Source organism: Anomaloglossus baeobatrachus, chromosome 11, assembly GCF_048569485.1.
Source record: "Anomaloglossus baeobatrachus isolate aAnoBae1 chromosome 11, aAnoBae1.hap1, whole genome shotgun sequence".
NCBI lineage: Eukaryota > Metazoa > Chordata > Amphibia > Anura > Aromobatidae > Anomaloglossus > Anomaloglossus baeobatrachus.
The window spans coordinates 57,957,747-57,982,107 of record NC_134363.1 but is presented as its reverse complement, the minus strand read 5'-3'; the positions used below and the strand labels follow the sequence as shown (position 1 = coordinate 57,982,107).

At 45.2% G+C, this 24,361-nt stretch overlaps 1 protein-coding gene across 1 annotated transcript in view; it reads right to left on the bottom strand.

The window, feature by feature from the left end:
- LOC142256052 (suppressor of cytokine signaling 3-like) overlaps window positions 1–23,247 on the bottom strand; it is a 94,396-nt gene extending 71,149 nt beyond the window's left edge. The window contains exon 1 of the mRNA XM_075327553.1: window positions 22,965–23,247. The gene's annotated coding sequence lies outside the window, so the exon portion shown is untranslated. The remainder of the gene's footprint in view (window positions 1–22,964) is intronic.
- Between the last annotated feature and the right edge of the window lie 1,114 nt (window positions 23,248–24,361).

Genomic DNA, 24,361 nt, shown 5'->3' with positions numbered 1-24,361 from the left:
TACAGAGAATAAGTGTCCTCAGCGGTGGACGGGCCCATGTGCAGCTGCACAGGTTGCACCAATGGTATGTCCGCCCCTGAGGAGAATTATCCCTGTAATAATCACCCCTTACCTCTTTAGCGCATGTGTGGTCACACAGGTTGCACCAATGGTATGTCTGCCCCTGAGCAGAGTTATGCTGGCGTCACATGGGACGCTCTATCGTGCGATCGCACGAGCGATCATACCCACCCCCGTCGTTTGTGCGTCACGGGCAATTAGTTGCCCGTGTTGCACAAAGTCGTTAACCCCCGTCACACGCACTTACCTCCCGGTCGACGTCGCTGTGGGTGGCGAACATCCTCTTCCTGAAGGGGGAAGGACGTTCGGCGTCACAGCGACGTCACACAGCAGCCGGCCAATAGAAGCAGAGGGGCGGAGATGAGCGGGACGTAACATCCCGCCCACCTCCTTCCTTCCCGCATTGCCGGCAGGACGCAGGTAAGCTGTATTCGTCGCTCCCGGGGTGTCACACGGAGCGACGTGTGCTGCCTCGGGAACGACGAACAACCGGCGCACAGAAGGAGGAACGACATTATGAAAATGAACGACGTGTCAACGAGCAACGATAAGGTGAGTATTTTTTATCGTTCACAGTCGTTCGGAGGTGTCACACGGTACGATATCTCTAACAATGCCGGATGTGCGTCACTAACGATGTGACCCCGACGACATATCGCCCGATATATCGTACCGTGTGACGCCGGCATTAGTCCCTGTAAAAACTATCACTTATCTCTTGGGCCCATGTGCAGCTGCACAGGTTGCACCAATGGTAAGTTTGCTCCAGAGGAAACTTATTCCCTGTAAAAATCACCCCTTACCTCTTGAGCGCATGTGTGGCCGCACAGGTTTTACAAATGGTATGTCTGCCCACGAGGAAACCTATTTCCTGTAAACGTCACGCCTTATCTTTTGGGCCCATGTGCAGCTCCACAGGGGCCCAAGAGGTAATGGATAATTTTTACAGGGACTAAAGGCCGCTTTACACGCTGCGATATCGTGAACGATATCGCCATCGTGCGTACCCGCCCCCATCGTTTGTGCGACACGGGCAAATCTCTGCCCGTGTCGCACAACATCGCCCGGACCCGTCACACATACTTACCTTCCCTGCGACGTCGCTGTGACCGGCGAACCGCCTCCTTTCTAAGGGGGCGATTCGTTCAGCGTCACAGCAACGTCACAGCAGCGTCACTGAACCGCCACCCAATAGAAGCAGAGGGGCGGAGATGAGCGGGACGAACATCCCGCCCACCTTCTTCCTTCCGCATTGTGGCCGGGAGGCAGGTAAGGAGAGCTTCCTCGTTCCTGCGGTGTCACACGGAGCGATGTGTGCTGCCGCAGGAAGGAGGAACAACTTCGTTACTGATGCAGTAACGATATTTGAGAATGGCCCCCCATGTCGCCGATGAGCGATTTTGAACGTTTTTGCGACGATGCAAAATTGCTCATCGGTGTCACACGCAACGGCATTGCTACAGCGGCCAGATGTGCGTCACAAAATCCGTGACCCCAACGAGATCGCTGTAGCGATCTCGTAGTGTGTAAAGCCCGCTTAAGTCTCCTCAGGGGCAGGCATACCCTTGGTGCAACCTGTGTGACCACACATGCACTCAAGAGATAAGGGGTAATGGGCGCCCTTACCTCTTCGACCCGCGTGCAACCGCACAGGTTGAACCAATATTATGTTCGCCATGTCCGCCATGGTCTAGTCTCCTCTTCATCTTGGATGAGACTCGCTCCATTGAAGTCAAGAAAAAAAATGGATCCCATGCGCATCACCTGTATTGCATCATTGGCGGACAAAGCCAGAAAAGGGACCCAGTGCAGCAACAATATATGGGCCCTTTGCAGTCCAATAGCTCAAAATAATGTACAATTTCACCTACTTTGGCGGTGGTCATGACCCCCTGACCTCTAGGACCCCTGTGCGGCTGCACAGGTGGCACCAATAATATATTTGCCTCTGTATTGTATCTATTCTTAACAGATACATTGCAATTATCAATATAGGGACCAGTATTTTGTCAGGTGCCATACGAATGTCATACAGATGTAAAGCCGGACACACGAATGGCAAAACATCATTTTCCCCTCCCACTGGTAGTCCTGGTATCTGTGATTGGTTGATTGGTTGCAGTCAGTCAGTGCCCCCAAGTTGTGTGTGACAGCATGTTGTACTGCTTGCAATCACAGACCCTGTCTGTAGGTCACTGTAGATTGGAGTAAAAATCTGGAGTAATTTGGAGTAAAACACCTGCCATCATTAATCTAGAGCTTAGTAGTAGCTGTGGGCTGTTATTGACCCCTTATTACCCTGATTTCCACTGAACCAGGGCAACGGAAAGAGCTGGGTAAAGTGCCAGGCTTGTCACATCTGATGGATGCAACAATCATGGGCAGCTGCAGGCTGCTAGTTTTTGTCTGGGAGTTCAATAAGCATGGGTCTCCCAAGCCTGAGAATACAAGCCCCTAGCTGTCTGGCTTTATCATGCCTGGGTATCAAAATTGGGGGAGAGCGCAAGCCGTTTTTTAAAAGTATTTATTTAAATAATTTAAAAAAGCTGCATGCAGTTGCTCTTATTTTGATTCACAACCAAGATAAGCGCATGGCTGGAGGCTGCAGGTTGTAGCCGTATACTTTATCTGTGCTGGGTATTATAATACGGGGGGACTCTATGACAGTTTTTTTTATTTAGCTAGTTTTACCCCAATCTACAGTGACCCGCAGACAGAGTCTGTGATTGAAAACAGTACAACATGCTGTCACACAGGCTGGGGGCACTGTGTGACTGCAACCAATCACAGATGTCAGGACTGCCGGTGGATGGGGGAAGCAGTGAATATGTATGAGGCTAATGAATGGCCCCGGAAGTAGAGTGAGCGACCTGGAAGCAGTTACATCTGTGCAGAAGACTGGTAAGTATACCGTGCTTCCTCTAATCTCCCTTCTAGTACCATTTTTAAGCACCGGATTCTGGTCCCTACAGATATCCCGGATACCTGGGTATCCGGCCGGATATCTGGGATCAATTCCATGCCGGAACCGTTTTTTTTAAATTTTATTTTAATCCAGCTAGACCCGCTGATTACGGATATCTGAGAGTCCGCCCATCGCTAATCAGTAGTCAAATTTGTAGCAATAATGCCTCAAGAATGACATGTTGCTTCTTTTTCCACTTGCAATTAATTAAGCTTATTCAGAAATTATTTTCCATGTGGATTTTAAAGCAGAATCCGCTCCACATAAAAATGTCAGTTTTGAGGCTTTTTTGTTTGAAAGACACTTCCAAATTCACTACAGAATTAACAGAAATGGAAAAAACCCTACGCACAAAAAAAATACCTTTAAAAAAACGGCAAAAATGATAAAAAAAATAAGCTGTGCCAAAATTAAAGAAAAATAAAATTCTATCTAATATATAAAGCTGAATGTGTGTGTGTGTGTATGTGTGTATGTCCGGGATTGGCATCTGCACCGTCGCAGCTACAGCCACAAATTTTTTGTACACTCACACATCTGGACCCCGAAAGCGTCATAGGCTATGTTTTGAGGGGGAATTTTAACCCCGTGCTTTACAGTTATTCGCCAAAAAACCTGCCTCCATTAAAGCGAATGGAGCTGGGAGCCACAGTGCAGCCAGAACTTCAGAAGAATGCGCAGCCACGCCCTTATATGGAATGTTGGCGTGTCACAATGCAGCCAGGGAAAGAGACAGACAGGGTAAGAAACAGACATAGACAGGGTAAGAGACAGACACAAAGAGACAGACACAGACAAAGAGACAGACTGACAGGGAAAGAGACAGACAGGGAAAGAGAGGGAAAGAGAGAGACCGGTTAAGAGACAGACACAGACAGGTAAAGAGACAGACACAGACAAAGAGACAGAGACAGACACAAGGGAAGCAGACAGACAGGGAAAGAGAGGGAAAGAGACAAACAGGGTAAGAGACAGACAAAGACAGGTAAAGAGACAGACAAAGAAACAGACACAGGGAAAGAGACAGACAGGGAAAGAGAGGGAAAGAGACAGACAGGGAAAGAGAGGGAAAGAGACAGACAGGGAAAGAGACAGACAGGGAAAGAGACAGACAGGGAAAGTGACAAAGATAGATAGACAGACAGGGAAAGAGATAGATAGGAAAAGAGATTGAGACAGACGGAGAAAGAGACAGAGACAGTCAGAGACAGACAGGGAAAGAGACAGACAGACAAAGAGATAGAGAGAGAGACAGAGAGATATATACAGAGGGGGAGACAGACATTATAATTACATTTATATCTATTTGTTTTGTGGTTTTTGTGTGCAGAATACATTTTTGTTACTACATTCTATTCTGTTAACAGCAGTTATTAACCTGGGCGAAGCCGAGTAGTACAGCTAGTATATATATATATATATATATATATATATATATATAAACATTTTGTGTGATCATAACTAGTGATGAGCGAGTATGCTTGTTACTACTCGGTACTCGCACGAGTATCACTGTACTCGGGCTACTCGGCGGGGACTGAGTAATCTCGCGATACTCGTGCTGTACTCGTGGTCTTCATCCCTGCATGTTGGCGCTCTTTTGAGAGCCAGCCCTCATGCAGGGATTGGCTGGCAGACCACTGCAATGCCACAGCCCTGTTAGTTGTGGAATTGCAGTGATTGGCCGGCCCGCACAGCGTGACCGAGCCTTTATACCGGCTGGCGCGCTGTGCTCTGCTCACAGCCATCCAGACAGTCAGTGCAGGGAGAGGGTTGCTGCTTCAGGGAAAGGTTTGCGGCCCTTTATTGTTAGTTCCGGAGCAGGGCTGCAAACAGTGTGACCAGAAGTCCTTCTCAGGACATACAATAAGTTGTATACAGGCAGGCAGGGAATAGCCAGGTCAGAGTACAGTAGCAGAGTCCTTCTCAGAACTATTGTTGCTATATACAGGCAGGGTATAGCCAGGTCGGAATACAGGCTAGTGACCAGAAGAGTTCTTGTCAGGACTATTGTAGCAGTATACAGGCAGGCAGGCAGGCAGGGTATATAGCCATTCCTAGTGGTGACCGTATACCAGCCTTCATCTTATCTGGGGCTGGTGTACACCGTCTAAAACAGTCCAGATAGTGTCAGACTTCTCATTAATTGTCGCTCCTAAAAACCTGTTAGGTTCTTAGTGCGTCCGTGCTTGCATTTAAAAACCGCACGTGTGTGCCTGTCGGTGGCAGCGTACAGGTGCACTTGTGTCCGTTTTTCACAAACTATTATATAACGCACAAGTGTAGTGTATAATACACGTCAGTCAGCAGTGGCTGATAGTGTCAGACTTCTCAGTAATTGTCGCTCCTAAAAACCTGTTAGGTTCTTAGTGCGTCCGTGCTTGCATTTAAAAACCGCACGTGTGTGCCTGTCGGTGGCAGCGTACAGGTGCACGATTTGCACAAACTTGGATATAACACACAAGTCTAGTGAATACACGTCAGCACAGCATTGCAAAATGCGCAAGGGCGTTAGCAAGGAACAAGGAAGTGGACGTGATGGTGGTGCAGGCAGAGGCCGAGGTCATGGGCAAGCTCTAATTTCGCCACAACAAAGGGCCACATCTAGTCGCTCGCACGTCCTGTCCCAAATTCTTGGGGACCGCAGCAGTACACCGCTCTTGAACCAAGACCAGTGTCAACAGGTTGTTAGTTGGATAGCGGATAATGCTTCCAGTCAGATTGGCACCACCACAAACACTCTGTCTTCCACACGGTCAAGTGTCAGTAGCCGTGATACTGCACCGCACATTTCAGAACCTGATCCTCCTTCCTACCACAAGGCTGAGTACACGTCCTCGGACATTAATGATCCCACACTTGGACACTCGGAAGAGCTGTTCACGTTTCCATTCGCACATTCTGGCCTCTCGCCAGCTCATGTTGAAGTGGGTCATGAGGAGATCGTATGTACAGATGCCCAAATATTTGAGCAGCCACGTTCTCACGAAGTTGGCAACGTGTCTCAACAAGGGGTGGACGATGATGAGACACAATTGTCAGGAAGTCAGGAGGAGGAGCAGGGTGCGGAAGAGGAAGACGACATGGTGGATGATCCAGTAACTGACCCAACCTGGCAGGAGGATATGCAGAGCGAGGACAGCAGTGCACAGGGGGAGGGAGGCGTAGCATCCCAACAGGCAGTAAGAAGCAGGGTGGTGGCTCCAGGCAGAAGTCAGGCAACCGTTCCCCGGAACAACAACACGACACAAGGTGCCTGTACAAATGTTAGGTCTTCCCGAGTCTGGCAGTTTTTTAAGTTGGCTCCAGATGATTCTAAAAAGGCCATTTGCAACACCTGCCGTGCCAGCATCAGCAGGGGTACCAAAACTAGCAGCCTGACCACCACCAGCATGATCAGGCACATGTCAGCCAAGCACCCGACTTTGTGGGAAGTACAACAGAGTCGAGGAGCAGTGCTTGCTGATGTCACTGCTACGTCTTCGCTGGTTGTGCATGCGAGCCAATCCCCTGTCCATGCTGCCTGCGAACAAGCCTCCTCCGGTCCTGCACCTGCAGTTGCCTACGCAGAAATAACACCATCATCAAGCACGTCCTTGTCCCAGCGCAGCGTTCAGTTATCCATTCAGCAAACCTTTGAACGCAGGCGCAAATACACTGCCAACGCCCCACATGCCACAGTTCTAAATGCTAACATTTCGCGACTGCTTGCGCTGGAAATGTTGCCTTTTAGGCTGGTGGAGACAGAAGCATTCCGCGACCTGATGGCGGCAGCTGTCCCACGTTACTCGGTCCCCAGCCGCCACTATTTCTCCCGGTGTGCCATCCCCGCGTTGCATAACCACGTGTCACAAAACATCACACGTGCCCTGAACAACGCTGTTTCACCCAAAGTCCACCTAACCACAGACACGTGGACAAGTGCTTGTGGGCAAGGCCGCTACATCTCGTTGACGGCACACTGGGTTAATATTGTGGAAGCTGGGACCCAGTCTGAGCGAGGGACGGAACACGTCCTTCCCACACCAAGGTTTGCAGGCCCTACCTCAGTCAGGGTTTCACCCACACTCTACAGCTCCGGAATGTCATGCTCTTCAGCCTCCTCCTCCTCCTGCGCATCCTCATCCACTTTACCCTCCACACCAGTCCCAAGCTGGAAGCACTGCAGCACTGCCTCGGCGAAGCGGCAACAGGCTGTGCTGAAGCTAATCTGCATAGGTGACAAACCCCACAATGCAGAAGAGGTGTGGACAGCTCTGAAACAGCAGGCAGATCACTGGCTCACACCTCTGAACCTAAAGCCAGGAAAGGTCGTGTGTGACAATGGCCGGAACCTGGTGGCGGCTTTGAGGCGAGGCCAGCTGACACATGTTCCATGCGTGGCCCATGTGCTCAACCTCGTGGTTCAGCGGTTTCTAAAGTCATACCCAGAGCTGTCTGATCTGCTGGTAAAAGTTCGCCGCCTGTCTGCACATTTTCGAAAGTCACCTACTACTTCAGCCGGCCTTGCCGGCTTTCAGCGCCGTTTGCATCTTCCGGCTCACAGACTGGTGTGTGATGTCCCCACGCGTTGGAATTCAACTCTGCACATGTTGGTCAGGATATGTGAGCAGAAGAGGGCAGTTGTTGAGTACCTGCATCACCTAAGCCGTCGGGAAATGGGTCAAACTCCACGCATAACACCTGAGGAGTGGAGATGGATGTCCGACCTATGTACCATCCTCCAAAACTTTGAGGACTCCACCAAGATGGTGAGTGGTGATGACGCCATTATTAGCGTCACCATACCGCTACTCTGCCTTCTAAAACGGTCTCTGCTCAAAAACAAACATGATGCATTGCAGGCGGAGCGCGATGAGTTGCAGCAAGAAACAGTAGTGGGTGTGGGTGATAACACACAGCCCAGCCTCGTCTCATCACAACGTCCAGTGGAGGACTATGACGAGGAGGAGGATGAAGACATGGAGCAACTCTCCCGCCAAATTGAGGATATGACATGCACACCAGTCATATCCTCGGTTCAGCGTGGCTGGCCAGAGGACAGGGTAGATGAGGAGGAGGAGGAGGAGGAGGAGGAGGAGGAGGACAGCATGTTCAGTCATTGTGTTGGTCAGGCTACTGAAGTCCTGGCTGTTAAGAGTCTGGCGCACATGGCTGACTTTATGGTAAGCTGCCTGTCTCGTGACCCTCGCGTTAAGAACATCTTGGCCGACAACCATTACTGGTTGGTAACACTGTTAGACCCACGCTACAAGGAGAACTTTATGTCTCTTATTCCCGAGGCGGAGCGGTCAACCAAAATGCAGCAGTTCCGGAAGGCCATAGTCACGGAAGTAGGCAAAGCATTCCCCTCACAAAACGCTAGCGGCATAGGTCAGGAATCAGTGGACAACCAAGGCGTACAGCCGAGAGAGGCACAAGTCCAATCCGCCAGAGGTGGGGGAACAGTCTTTAAGATGTGGGACAGTTTTCTCAGCCCCTCACGTACCACAGCCCCTGAGGTGCGGGGTAGTGCCACAAGAAATCCTAAGTTTGCCCAGATGCTCAAGGAGTACCTTGCAGATCGAACAACTGTACTCCGACATTCCTCTGTGCATTACAATTATTGGGTATCCAAGGTGGACACGTGGCATAAATTGGCTCTCTACGCCTTGGAAGTCCTGGCCTGCCCTGCCGCTAGCGTTTTGTCAGAGCGTGTTTTTAGTGCCGCAGGTGGAATCATTACAGATAAACGCACCCGCCTGTCAACTGAAAATGCTGACAGGCTGACTCTGATCAAGATGAACAAGGGTTGGATTGGGCCAGACTTCACCACACCACCAGCAAATGAGAGCGGAATTTAAAGTTTGTAACGGGAATTTGCCATGTACCTCCACTCACCCATGGGTACACACTTCTGGACTTTGGATAATCGCTGGACTGCTCCTCCTTCTCCTCATGCGCCACCATGATGACCGTTACAATAGTTAGGCCTTTGTTTCAGGTATACCCCCAGTGGTAAATTTTTTCGCCCATTCTTTGCAGAATGGACATTACAACGACAGGAGACCCGCTCCTTTGCAATGGGAACAATGTTTTGAGGCCCTCATGCACGTCTCTATCCAGGGACAACGTGGAGCCTCCCAATTTTTGGCTGCCCTGCCTAAGGGCTATACTATAATACACCCACTTCCTGACAATGGACACTTAATGTTTTGAGGCCCTCATGCACGTCTCTATCCAGGGACAACGTGGAGCCTCCCAATTTTTGGCTGCCCTGCCTAAGGGCTATACTATAATACACCCACTTCCTGACAATGGACACTTAATGCTTTGAGACCCTCATGCACGTCTCTATCCAGGGACAACGTGGAGCCTCCCAATTTTTGGCTGCCCTGCCAAAGGGCTATTCTACAATAGACACACTTCCTTACAATGGGCACTTCAGGTTTACAGGCCATCATGCACGTCTCTATCCAGGGACAACGTGGAGCCTCCCAATTTTTGGCTGCCCTGCCAAAGGGCTATACTACAATAGACCCACTTCCTTACAATGGGCATTTCAGGTTTACAGGCCCTCATGCACGTCTGTATGCAGGGGCATTGGTGAACCTCACAATTTTGGACTGCTCTGGCAAAGGAAAATACTACAAAGACTCACTTCCTCAAAATGGGCACATTAGACTCAGAGGCCTTTATGTACGTCTCTTCTCAGGGACATCGGAGTGCCACACAATGTTTTACGTAAAATCTTTCATGTATTAATCTCAAAAAGTAACATACATTAGCTCTATCTCACTATTGGGTATGTGCCCTTAACATTTCCGCCATGAAAATTCATTTTGGTGTCATTTTTGAAGGTTTTCTGGTGAGTCCGTAAAAATGGCGTAAAACGCGGACAAAATTGTTCACAGCTGTGACTTTTGAGTGATAAATGCTTCAAGGGATCTTCCCCATGCTGTTGCCATGTCATTTGAGCACTCTTCTGAGACTTTTGTGCCAGTTTTAGGGTTTCTACATGCTGCCGGGGGTCATTTCACAAAAATACTCAGGTCTCCCATAGGATAACATTGGGCTCGGTGCTCGGGCCGAGTACACGAGTATCTTGGGATGCTCGGCCCGAGCCTCGAGCACCCGAGCTTTTTAGTACTCGCTCATCACTAATCATAACCTTATGGGAACTGTTTATTTGTGTGAAGGCCTTTAATACAGATGACTTTTTAGATTCATTTATCTAATGCTCTTCATTCATATTTGTACACTACAACATTCATAATAAATGCCTATATTTATGAGGAAAGCGAATAAATAGTCCTCCACCCCCTGACCCCGCTGTGTTGATCCTTAAAGCAGCTCCACGGACTGAGCCTATACTCTATTATCAGGTTGGATCTGTTACTGTAGACTGATTTATGAGAAACCAAAGAATCCTTCGGGCAAACATTAAACAAAAACATTATGTATATTATATGCAGAGATCTATACAAAATTGTACAAATGCCCATCATATTTATTTTGCCATATGTAGTTTTTAATAGACAATTTGAGTAAGTTGCCCATAAAAAAGTAATTTCCCCAAATTAAGCTTTTATGGGCCTTTGAATGCTCCTCAAAGAAAGGACAACAATCAGCGTGACTTTATTTGTTGTTACAGTCAACGGAGCTAAAGAGAGACATACGCCCATAAAATTACTCCGGGAGAAAAAGAAGCGTTTAAGGGGCAGCTGGCTTCCAGGATGCTGGGAAATCTCCAAACCTGATGAAAGCCTAACCTTCTGACTTCACCATTGACTGGGAAACAACCAAGAGAAATTTCAATGTTTTCCATACAGTGAAAGAGCAGCCGACTTGGAAACGATAACGGTGGAAATTAGGCATTGAAACCTCTCGAAGGTGGAAGTGAATTAATCCTTTCCGAACTGGGAATGTGAACGTGTGATCCAATCAATGTAGTCAATTAAACAAGTCAATTCATTAAGTTAACGACCAAAATCCATCAACCTCACAGGTGTGGTGTATCAAGATCCTGATTAGACAGCCTTAGTCTGGCCACAATAAAATGTAATGCACCTGTAGTTAATGTCTATATCATACGCCTGACCATACCATAACCCTACCACCACCATAGGCCGCTCTGGTAGACTTTCCTGCAGTTGTGGCACCCAGGGGGTAGGGGGTTAACCTTACTCGTCGCCGGGCCGGTGGTGTCGGATCCGGGGATGTCTCAGGTAGCCCTTCCCGGCTTCGTGCCCCGAGGTGTCAACAATAAAAGGGGTATGATGAGGTGGATGTTTGTCGTGACGCCACCTGCGGTAGACGGCCTGTGATTACCTGCCGCTGCTGTCGCTGTCCTCCGGGGCATATGGTAATAGCAACAAAGATGGTATTGCTCCCCACAGGTGGAGCGGGACCCAGGGAGGATCATGATGGAAGTTTGTAGTGGCGGTAGGCATTGGTGCCGAAGCACGGGGCGCCAGCGCCGATAATAAGAGTTCGAGTCGACTGCTATGGTTCCAGGTGTCTTTACTCGCATATGCCAATCGCCCGGGAAGTACTGGTCACCCGCTGTGATGGGCCCTGTTGACCTCTGATAAATTGGAAGAAGCCACCGTTGTTTGGAAACTGTCCTTTATAAACGTTTCCCCTCCAGTAGTGAGGAACCCGGGCTGCGCATTCAGCACCAAGCCACAGGCCCCGTTAAAGAAGAAAAGAAAGAAGGTGATGGTGGTGTCGTGTCCCAGAACTCATGTCCCGAGTAGACTGACTAAGATTTGTGTGAAGTTGCTCCTACTTCTACCCCAAGTGGAACCCACCCCCCAGGTGGTTGTCCCAGTGACCGGGAAATTACTATGCCTCATGATGACCAACCCCCTGCCTACCCTAGTCCAGCTCCCCAGTGAGAAGGCTCCTAAGCTGTATGAAAAGTATGAATGTGGAACAACGGTGGTTAACTCCCTCCTTAGGAAGGTTGAACTAGATGGACCTAGGTCTTTTTTCAACCTTAGTAACTATGTAACCCGAGGTGAATATTGCACCTAAATTAAGGTGCAATACTCTGTGGTGACTGGAGCCGCAGGGGCGATACACAGTCAGCAAGCCAATGACACGTTCCCTCAAACTTGTGACATCTGTGACAAAAATGATACCTGACCACACCACAAGGCACAGGCATCATCTACTCTCTATGAGGCACCAGTGGGCCTCAGGGCTGTTCACTAATGAAAGTCGATTTACGTTGAGCAGAAATGATGGCCACAAATGATGTTGGAGACGTCAAGGAGAGTGTTATACATCAGCCACTGTTGTCACCAGGCGAGCCTTTGGTGGTGGTGGTGGTGTTACAGCGTGGGCAGATGTGTCTAGTCAATACAGAATGGACCTACACTTTGTGATTTGTGCAGTGACAGCCCCTATTACTGGAATAACATAATTAATCCAGTCATTGTGCCTCTGCATGATCAACACAGGTCTAATTTCATCTTTATGGAGGATAATGCTTCAGCTCTTCAAGGTCGCATCATTAGGGAACGGCTGCTGGAGACTGGGGACCTTAAATGGAGCGGCTGCACTTTCTCCAGACCTTAATCCTATAGAAAACCTATGGGATGAGCTGAGTCTCCATGTAGAGACATGTAAATCTGTACCTCAAAACCTCAATGACTGGAGGGCCGCCCTTCAAGAATAGTAGGTGCCATGCTTCAGCAGACAATAACTCAATTTTTTAAGACACTGAATTTTTTTTTTTTGGGTGAGGGGGATATACCCAGTACTACTGTTGGCTTTTATCTCAATAAATAATAATGCAACACAAAAGCCCCAAAATGGACCTTTCCAAAATTGTGGGTAAACAACTTTGTTACAAGCATGTGATGCTCGCTGAAACTAACGGGGGGAAAGTAACAGGGGTGGGCAATATGAAAATCAAACATGAAACCAGATGAAAAGGGGAAAAGTTGACTCAATCTTTGCATTGTGTGTCTGTACACTAAGCATGGAGAACTGAAAGAAGAGCAAAGAACTGTCTGAGGACTTGAGAACCAAAATTTTTGAAAAATATCAACAATCTCAAGGTTACAATGCAGGATAGTCCGGATGGAGGATAAACAGCTTCAATCAAGTTTCAAAGAAATTCAAACTGTCCTGCAAGGTCAGGGGGCATCAGTGTCAGCGCAATGTCTCCGTCCATATTTGAATGAAATTAAATGCTATGGAGAAGACCCAGGAGGACCACACTGCTGACACTGAGACATAAGGCCACTTTACACGCTGCGATATCGTGACCGATATCGCTAGCGTGCACGCCCTCCCCCATCATTTGTGCGTCATGGGCAAATCGCTGCCCGTGGCGCACAAAAACACGCTGACTCGTCACACTACTTACCTGCCTAGCGACGTCACTGTGACCGGCGAACCGCCTCCTTTCTAAGGTGGCGGTTCGTGCGGCATCATAGCGACGTCACTAAGCGGCCGCCCAATAGAAGCGGAGGGGCGGAGATGAGCGGGATGTAACATCCCGTCCACCCCCTTTGTTCCACATTGCGGGCCGCAGGTAAGGTGAGGCTCCTCCTTCCTGCGGTGTTACACATAGCGATATGTGCTGCCGCAGGAGCGACGAACTACATTGTAGCTGCAGCAGCAACGATAATCGAGAATAGGGGGGCATGTCACCGATTAGCGATTTTGAACGTTTTTGCGACGATTCAAAATCGCTAATAGGTGTCACACGCAACGACATCGCTAACGCGGCCGGATGTGCGTCACCAATTCCGTGACCCCAACAAGATCGCTTTAGCGATGTCGTAGCGTGTAAAGCGGCCTATAGAAAAGCTAGATGCAGTTTGCCAAAATGTACGTAACTCAAAAACCTTCTAGGAAAGCGTCTTATGGACAGATGAGACCAAGATAGAGGTCTTTGGTAAAACACATCATTCTACCGTTTACTGAAAATGGAATGAGGCCTACAAAGAAAATAACACTATACCTACTATCAAACATGGTGGCAGGTCAAGGATGTTTTTGGGTTGTTTTGCTGCCTCTTGCACTGAGAGCCTTGACTGTGTACAAGACAACATAAAATCTGAAGATTATCAAAGGATTTTGGATGGCAATGTAGTGCCCAGTGTCAGAAAGTTGGGTTTGCCTCCTAGCTCATGGGTCTTCCAGCAGGACAATAACCCCAAAATGCCACGTGAGAGGAGTAAGAAGCTTGTGGATGGTTATAGGAGGAAGTGATTGCAGTTATTTATTATAAAGGGTGTGCAATCAAATATTAAATTGAGGGCGCCAACAATTTTGTCCGGCCCATTTTTTCAAGTTTTGTGTGAAATTAGGACCAATTTTCTTTTTTTCCCCTCTGTATTTTGTGTTGTTACAATACACACAGAGAAATAAACATGTGTTTAATAAAACATGTGTAATTGCAATAATTTACTGGGAGAAATAATTAATTTTCTGGAACAATTTTAAGGGGGGGCAACACTTTTGGCTATGACTGTATATACAGTTAGGTCCAGAAATATTTGGACAGTGACACAATTTTGGCGAGTTGGGCTCTGCATGCCACCACATTGGATTTGAAATGAAACCTCTACAACAGAATTCAAGTGCAGATTGTAACGTTTAATTTGAAGGTTTGAACAAAAATATCTGATAGAAATTGTAGGAATTGTACACATTTCTTTACAAACACTCCACATTTTAGGAGGTCAAAAGTAATTGGACAAATAAACCAAACCCAAACAAAATATTTTTATTTTCAATATTTTGTTGTGAATCCTTTGGAGGCAATCACTGCCTTAAGTCTGGAACCCATGGGCATCACCAAACGCTGGGTTTCCTCCTTCTTAATGCTTTGCCAGGCCTTTACAGCTGCAGCCTTCAGGTCTTGCTTGTTTGTGGGTCTTTCCGTCTTAAGTCTGGATTTGAGCAAGTGAAATGCATGCTCAATTGGGTTAAGATCTGGTGATTGACTTGGCCATTGCAGAATGTTCCACTTTTTTGCACTCATGAACTCCTGGGTAGCTTTGGCTGTATGCTTGGGGTCATTGTCCATCTGTACTATGAAGCGCCGTCCGATCAACTTTGCGGCATTTGGCTGAATCTGGGCTGAAAGTATATCCCGGTACACTTCAGAATTCATCCGGCTACTCTTGTCTGCTGTTATGTCATCAATAAACACAAGTGACCCAGTGCCATTGAAAGCCATGCATGCCCATGCCATCACGTTGCCTCCACCATGTTTTACAGAGGATGTGGTGTGCCTTGGATCATGTGCCGTTCCCTTTCTTCTCCAAACTTTTTTCTTCCCATCATTCTGGTACAGGTTGATCTTTGTCTCATCTGTCTATAGAATACTTTTCCAAAACTGAGCCGGCTTCATGAGGTGTTTTTCAGCAAATTTAACTCTGGCCTGTCTATTTTTGGAATTGATGAATGGTTTGCATCTAGATGTGAACCCTTTGTATTTACTTTCATGGAGTCTTCTCTTTACTGTTGACTTAGAGACAGATACACCTACTTCACTGAGAGTGTTCTGGACCTCAGTTGATGTTGTGAACGGGTTCTTCTTCACCAAAGAAAGTATGCGGCGATCATCCACGACTGTTGTCATCTGTGGACGCCCAGGCCTTTTTGAGTTCCCAAGCTCACCAGTCAATTCCTTTTTTCTCAGAATGTACCCGACTGTTGATTTTGCTACTCCAAGCATGTCTGCTATCTCTCTGATGGATTTTTTCTTTTTTTTCAGCCTCAGGATGTTCTGCTTCACCTCAATTGAGAGTTCCTTAGACCGCATGTTGTCTGGTCACAGCAACAGCTTCCAAATGCAAAACCACACACCTGTAATCAACCCCAAACCTTTTAACTACTTCATTGATTACAGGTTAACGAGGGAGACACCTTCAGAGTTAATTGCAGCCCTTAGAGTCCCTTGTCCAATTACTTTTGGTCCCTTGAAAAAGAGGAGGCTATGTATTACAGAGCTATGATTCCTAAACCCTTTCTCCGATTTGGATGTGAAAACTCTCATATTGCAGCTGGGAGTGTGCACTTTCAGCCCATATTATATATAATTGTATTTCTGAACATGTTTTTGTAAACAGCTAAAATAACAAAACTTGTGTCACTGTCCAAATATTTCTGGACCTAACTGTATGTATGCTCCTAGGTAGCAATGTCCTGAATCTTATGTCTTTCTGAAGATCTGTAGATCACATGTGACCATGCACAACTATCTAATACGGTGCTTGCTGGGATCCTTAGATATGGAAGTGATTTTAAACATGAAATTCCCACACTCTTATTAGAGTACTGGGCATCATTCCCTGAGGACTCTGTCAGCAGGTTTTTGCTATGTAATGTGAGAGCACAATATAGTAGGAGCAGAGACCCTAATTCCAGCGATTTGTCACTTATTAGGTTGTGTTTTGCTGTTTCAGTACAATCAGTGTTTTATCAGTAGGAGATTATTATCACAAGAGGATTGGATGTCTTGTGCCTCCTAGTCTAATAATGCCCCCACCACTAATTGGCAGGTTTCTGTCACTATACATTGTATACTGAAATCTACCAATCAGTGGTGTAGGCGGGGTATACACAGATCAGCAACTGAGATTTACTGCAGAGAACACTGTGATTCTATCACAACTGTGATGTATCCCTATGACTAAGTGACATATCAGTAGAATCAGGATCTCTGTCCTTATAGCATGCTCCTGTTATATTACATAGCAAAAATCTGCTGTCAGATTCCCTTTAAGTGATCTTCAGCCTGCATGGAACAGCATGGTCTCCTTTCTTCCACATCACTATTACTGAAAGTATCACCACTAATTCTTTGAAATGTAAAGATATTAAAAGGCTAAAATATTACAAAGTGTATGTAAATACTTGCCATCACTTTCATATACCTGACCTTACTATTTCATCTTTTTTTTGTGAAGTCCCAATGACATCACTGTCCTATCGTAAGAATATTATGACTACATATGTTAGGCTTTGTTTAGTGACATCATGTTTAGGACCTGTCACCAGATTAAGAGTGACAAGATTTTGCTCTTCTTTTATGCCTACGGCTCCCCTGATTATTCCCGATTTTTGTTTTTAAAATTTGCCTTACGGTTCCAGAGATATGGGCCTTTTTATACAGTGTTATTTAATATGGCCTTTAAAAAGGGGGTGTGGTCATTAATTATGCAGAGGAGCCAAAAGACACGCCCCCGAGGATCTTGTAAGCCACAATCCCTTGGTGAGGACCATAAAAATTACTGCAAATAAAGCAGTCGGTATCTCAGGAACTGTATGGTGGATTGAAAAAAAATATCAACACGAAGGGGAGCAGTGGGAATAAAATAAGGGGAAACAAAAGTGGCCACTTTTAATCCGTTGACAGATGCTCTTTGAATAAATCACACAGGGATGGACATACAATATTCGTGACCTTTGGAACTGTACCTGGACCCAGTAGGTCAGGGGGTTTGGGAGGGGGGGGGGTCATCATGCCACTTTTAAAGTGTGATCTACCTATCTATTAAATTGCATATAATAGACTACATTGATTAATTTTAAGGTTCACAATTACTAAGGAATTGTTAGAAACACATAAGGGGATGTGTTTTAATAAGTTACTACAGAGGGGCCCATATTCTGTTCTTGCTACAGGTCTGGCAGCTTGGGGTTCATTGAGCTACAGAATGAAGGGAGATTATTTTTGCTTTCAGATGGGCATTCATTTTCTATTCAAATGATGGAAACCTATGAACACTGCCCCATATAAAAGGTCTATATAGAGGTGGTTGCGCATGCACCTTTCCACCCCAATCCCAATGGTAATAAAGGAGCATGTGCTCCTGTTTTCAGAAAGGCATTCATTTTCTATTCAAAAGATGGAAACCTATGAACACTCCCCCAGATCAAAGGTCGGTGTAGAGATGGTTGCGCGTGCGCAAGTCACCTTTTCACCCCATTTTTAATGGTAACATAAGAATGGGATCCTCTTTTCAGATGGGCATTCATTTTCTATTCAAATGATGGAAACCTATGAACCCTCCCCCAGATCAAAGGTCGGTGTAGAGATCGTTGCGCATGCGCAGTCACCTTTCAACCCCTATTTCAATGGTAACATAACAGGAGCATGTGGTCCTGTTTTCAGTTGGTCATTCATTTTCTATTCAAATGATGGAAAACTATGAACACTACCCCATATAGGGTCTGTATAGAGATGGTTGCACATGCATAGTTTCCTTTCCACCGATATTCAATGGTAAGATAACAGGAGCATGTGCTCTTGTTTTGAGATGGGCATTCATTTCCTATTCAAAAGATGGAAACCTATGAACACTCCCCCAGATCAAAGGTCAGTGTAGAGAGGTTTGCGCTTGCGCAGTCACCTTTAGACACCTATTTCAATGGTAACATAACAAGAACATGGGATCCTGCTTTCAGATGGGCAGTCACTTTCTATTCAAATGATGGAAATTTATGAACACTCCCCCAGATCAAATGTCTGTGTAGAGATACTTGCACATGCGCAGTCACCTTTCCACCCCTATTCTAATGGTATCATAACAGGAGGATATGTTTTCCTGTTTTCAGATGGGCATTCATTTTATTTTCAAATGATAGATACCTTTAAACACTCCCCCAGATCAGAGGTCTATATAGAGATGCTTGCGCATGTGCAGTCACCTTCCCACTCTTATTTCAGTGCTAACATAACAAGAGCACATGCTCCTGTTTTAAGATGGGCATTCATTTTCTATTCAGTTGATGGAAACCCATGAACACTCCCCCATATAAAAGGTCTGTATAGAGATGGTTGCGCATGCGTAGTTTCCTTTCCACCCCTATCCCAAGGGTAACATAACAGGAGCATGCGTAGCTACTTTTCTGCTTTGTATCAGATTGCGCTCTTTTTAGAATCTCCGGGGTCTCCAGTTGCAGCAAAACTACAATTCTGACTTTAAGAATATATTCTCCAATTTATGAGCCCCCTTTTCAAATACTACTCTGGTCATTGTTCATCTGATTGGAGCTTTCATCATAGATTTAAAATACAGATGGCAAAAAATATCACGATGCAGAAAGATATCCTTATGTAGAATTGTTTGCGTGGGTTTCGTCCGGGTTCTCCGGTTTCCTCCCACACAGACATACTGATAGGGAATGTAGATTGTCATCACTGTCCCCATTGGGGCTCACAATGTCTGTAAAACATTGTGGACTTAATAGCGAGAAAAAATAAAAAATAAATTGTGGAACTCGACACCTACAAAGTCAATAAGAGTTGACTTTCTGTGCCGTGATATCTTTCTTGGGTATACGAATGTGGCTACATCTGTAGATGGAAATAGTAGCATGACGGAAAGCTGATGGCCCCTATTACAAATAAAGGGGTCTGATGTGGCAGATCTGTCACTATTTCCATTTTTCTGTTCTAATAACAGGAGAGGATGTGACTCCCGTTCTGGACTCCTTTCTAGATAACTGACAAACCCAATGATCCCTATGGACTCATTCTGTCTCTATAGAGGATGCCTCACTATTACCTGTTATTCTGCATTTTCCACTTTATTGTCAAGGGCTCCTCTCATCTACTCCGGTATTTATGTATTGTAGCACTTGTAACAAAAGGAAGGAGTGGGAAGTCTTTAGGGACATGGATCTATTGTGTGGAATACAGTCCAAGCAGCTATTTTAAGCCTTCAGTAAGTATTTTGCAGGCTGGTGTCTGATCCTCGTTCATTCCCAAACTTTCCATTCATCTCTACACAGCAAGAGAGAATTACCACCTGGTGCCATGCTGGACCCGTGCCAGGCTACCTCTGCTAGTTTACAACCCATGTACTGACACATAACACTACAATTGCCAAATTACATAATACGCGATAGTGCGAAGACTCGGCGGCCATAAATGTCAACCGGAAGCTTTATCCCATGTCTGCTAAATGAGGCTACACTGTAATTCTCCACTATATATATATATATATATATATATATATATATATATAAAATAATATATACAAATAATACACACACACGCACACACATAATATATGTAGATCTATCACCAGCTCTGCAGGTAAACCATGACCAAAGAGCTGCAAATTTTCAATGAGCTACTAGATTGTCAGCTCTGCAGGTAAACCATGACCAAAGAGCTGCAAATTTCCAATGAGCTACTATATTGTCAGCACTTCTGGTGAACTGTGACCAAAGAGCTGCAAATGACTAAGGAACCACTAGATTGTCAGCTCTGCAGGTGAACCGTGACCAAAGACCTGAAACTTTCCAATGAGCTACTAACTGGAATGTCAGCTCTGCAGGCAAACCGTGACCAAGGAGCTGCTAATTTCCAATGAGCTATTAGACTGTCAGCTCTTCAGGTGAACTGTGACCTAAGGGGTACTTTGCACGCTGCGACATCGCTAGCCGATGGTAGCGATGCCGAGCGCGATAGTACCCGCCCCCGTCACACATGCGATATCTTGTGATAGCTGCCGTAGCGAACATTATCGCTACGGCAGCTTCACACGCACATACCTGCCCTGGCCGGCGACCCGCCTCCTTCCTAAGAGGGCGGGTCATGCGGCGTCACAGCGACATCACACAGCAGGCGGCCAATAGAAGCAGAGGGGCGGAGATGAGCGGGACGTAAATATCCCGCCCACCTCCTTCCTTCCGCATTGGCGGTGGACGCAGGTAAGGAGATGTTTCTCGCTCCTGCGGCTTCATACACAGCGATGTGTGCTGCCGCAGGAACGAGGAACAACATCGTACCTGTCGCTGTAGCGAAATTATGGAAATGTCGGACCCTACACAGATCACCGATTTACGACGCTTTTGCGATCGTTTATCAATGCCTCTAGGCTTTACACGTTGCAACGTCGTTACCGGCGCCGTATGTGCGTCACTTTCGATTTGACCCTGACGACATCGCAGGAGCGATGTCGCAACGTGCAAAGTACCCCTAAGAATTGCAAATTTCCAGTGAGATACTAGATTGTCAGCTCTGCAGGCGAACAGGGACCGAAAAGCCACAAATTTCTAAGTAGCTAGTAGATTGTCAGCTCTGCAGGCAAACTGTGACCAATGATCAGCAACATTCTAAATATCACTAGATTGTCAGCTCTGCAGGCGACCCATGACCAAAGAGCTGAAAATGTCTAAAGGTCTATTAGATTGCCAGCACTGCAGGAAAAAATGACCAAAGAGCTGCAAATTATCAATAAGCTACTAGATTGTCAGCTCTGCAGGCAAAACCATGACCAAAGAGCTGCAAATTATCAACGAGCTACTAGATTGTCAGCTCTGCAGGCAAACTGACACCAAAGAGCTGCACATTTATAAGGAGCTACTAGATTATCAGGTCTTCAGGCAAATCGTGATATAAGAGCTGCAAATTTCCAAGGAGCTACTAGATGGTCAGCTCTTCAGGCAAATCATGACCAAAAACCTGCGGATTTCTAAATACTACTAGATTGTCATCTCTGCAGGCAAAACGTGACATAAGAGCTGCAAATTTCCGATGAGCTACTAGATTGTCAGCTCTGTGGATGAAAAGTGACCAAACAGCTGCAAATTATCAAGGAGCTACTAGATTGTCAGCTCTTCAGGCAAATCGTGACATAAGACCTGAATATTTCCAAGGAGCTACTAGATTGTCAGCTCTTCAGGCAAATCGTGACATAAGACCTGCAAATTTCTAATGAGCTACTAGATTGTCAGCTCTAGGGGAAAACTGTGACCAAAGAGCTGAAAATTATCAAGGAGCTACTAGATTGTCAGCTCTTCAGGCAAAAACTGACCAAAGAGCTGCAAATTATCAAGGAGCTACTAGATTGTCAGCTCTTCAGGAAAACTGTCACCAAAGAGCTACATATGTCCAAGGAGCTACTAGATTGTCAGCTCTGTAGGCGAAAAGTGACCAAAGAGCTACAAATTTCTAAACAACCACTAGATTGTCAGCTCTGCAGGTGACCAAAGAGCTGCAATTACCAATTATTCATAGACACTATGAAGTTTAATGTATACAATGATACGTGCCGCCCTAATACAGATGCAGCAGAGCTAATGTAGGAGAGCTGAGTTTGTCATGTATCACAAAAGGATTCCTCTGGCTTAACTTTGGCTTTCTGACATCTGGTAGATTGCAAGCTTCTGTGGCAAGCGTCATATTACCCAGATCTATTATGATTTCATTGTTTCGGTGACCGATAAGCTCTAGTGATAAGCGCATATTTTTTGCATCGCCCTAATATGCAATTCATTTACAAAAGTAAGAGACTAAGTGCAATTGATTTCTGATTGGATTATGCCTCGGCGTTTTAATTACGGTAAATTGCAGTAATGTATTCTGCTTATAGCAGAAACGCGCTGAATCAATATTATTCTTCCAGAACTTAATATTCATGAATGATATTGTAAATATTTATGAATTGGTACAATGTTTCTTCCTGGAAGCATTCTAACAGGAATAATAGTTCTGCCGATGTACTGTAAACCCTTCAAAATTTCTTACAAACTTTAAAGACTAAAAAAACAACTTTTAAAATATTTAAAAAAAGATATTTAAGTCTTAGAATCTTTAGAATATATTAAAGATGTAACATTGTGTGTGTCCAGAAACCCTACAAAAAAAATCTTACAAACTTTAAAGACTAAAAAAAACAAGTTTTAAAATATTTAATAAAAGATATTTAAGTTTTAGAATGTTTAGAATATATTAAAGATGGAACATTGTGTGTCTCTGTAAACCCCACAGAAATAAGATACTTACAAACTTACAGACTAAAAAAAAGATACTTAAGAACTTCTAGAATATTTAAAAAAAGATACTTAAGAACTTCTAGAATATTTAAAAAAAGATACTTAAGTGTTAGAATGTTTAGAATATATTAACAATGGAACATTGTGTGTGCAAAGGACACATTGGAGGAGGGTGAAGAAATGAAATGCACCTTACCTTGTTGCCTATAACCTGGAAAATCAGATGTAAGATGATGCATGGTGGTAAATAATAGGCTAATACATAGTTAGGGTGTTAAATATTAATCCATAAATAATGCTGGAGGGGGGTATGTGCTTGTCTGCAAAAAGTCTCCTTGGTTCTGCATTCTTCATGCAATTTTCCCATTGGAGTCAGACTCCACTTCACATTCACAGCTTTACTTTTTGAAGGGGAGGGGGTTGTTTTTTCATGGTGTGTGTGTTTTTTTCCTTGGTTGCAGACATGCTATTTGTCAGAGTAAGGTTTGGGTTGTGTTTGCTTGGCTAATGCCTGGCGGAGTCCCTCCTCCCCGAGTCCCCTCTCAGCCCTCCCTCCCTGAGTATTCCTGGAAGTGCTGAGGGTGATGTTGGTAAAGGGGTGGACTTGTAATGCTCTATCTCTTTTTTATTCTCTTTCCCTGCAGTGCAAATGTCATTACAAACAGAAAGCCGAAATGATAACAGGAAGTCCCCCCCCCCACAACCGTCAATATCTTCGCTAATAATCTTATTAACACCGTAATTATTGGGAACTGGGAAAAAGAAAACGACGTAGAGCTGGTTATGATCACGAATACGATATTCAGCACTTGGTGCAAATTAACCCTTCCATCTGCGCTCTGGCACTCATGGGGTTAAAGAAAAAATAATAATCTTTATTTCTATAGCGCCAACATCAGAGGTTCATATACAAACAAGTAACGGAATAAATAGCAAAGAAATGCCATAATAATAATAATCTTTATTTCTATAGCGCCAACATATTCCGCAGCGCTGTACAATTCAGAGGTTCATATACAAGCAAGTAACAGAATAAATACCATAAGAATAAGAATATTCTTGATTTCTATAGCGCCGACATATTCCGCAGCGCTGTACAATTCAGAGGTTCATATACAAGCAAGTAACAGAATAAATACCATAAGAATAAGAATATTCTTTATTTCTATAGCGCCGACATATTCCGCAGCGCTGTACAATTCAGAGGTTCATATACAAGCAAGTAACAGAATAAATACCATAATAATAATAATATTAATATTCTTTATTTCTATAGTGCTGACATATTCCGCAGCGCTGTACAATTCAGAGGTTCACATACAAGCAAGTAACAGAAGAAATGCCAAAGAAATACCATAATAATAATAATAATAATAATAATCTTTATTTCTATAGCGCCAACATATTCCGCAGCGCTGTACAATTCAGAGGTTCATATACAAGCAAGTAACAGAATAAATACCATAATAATAATATTCCTTATTTCTATAGCGCCAACATATTCCGCAGCGCTGTACAATTCAGAGGTTCATATACAAGCAAGTAACAGAATAAATACCATAATAATAATAATAATCTTTATTTCTATAGCGC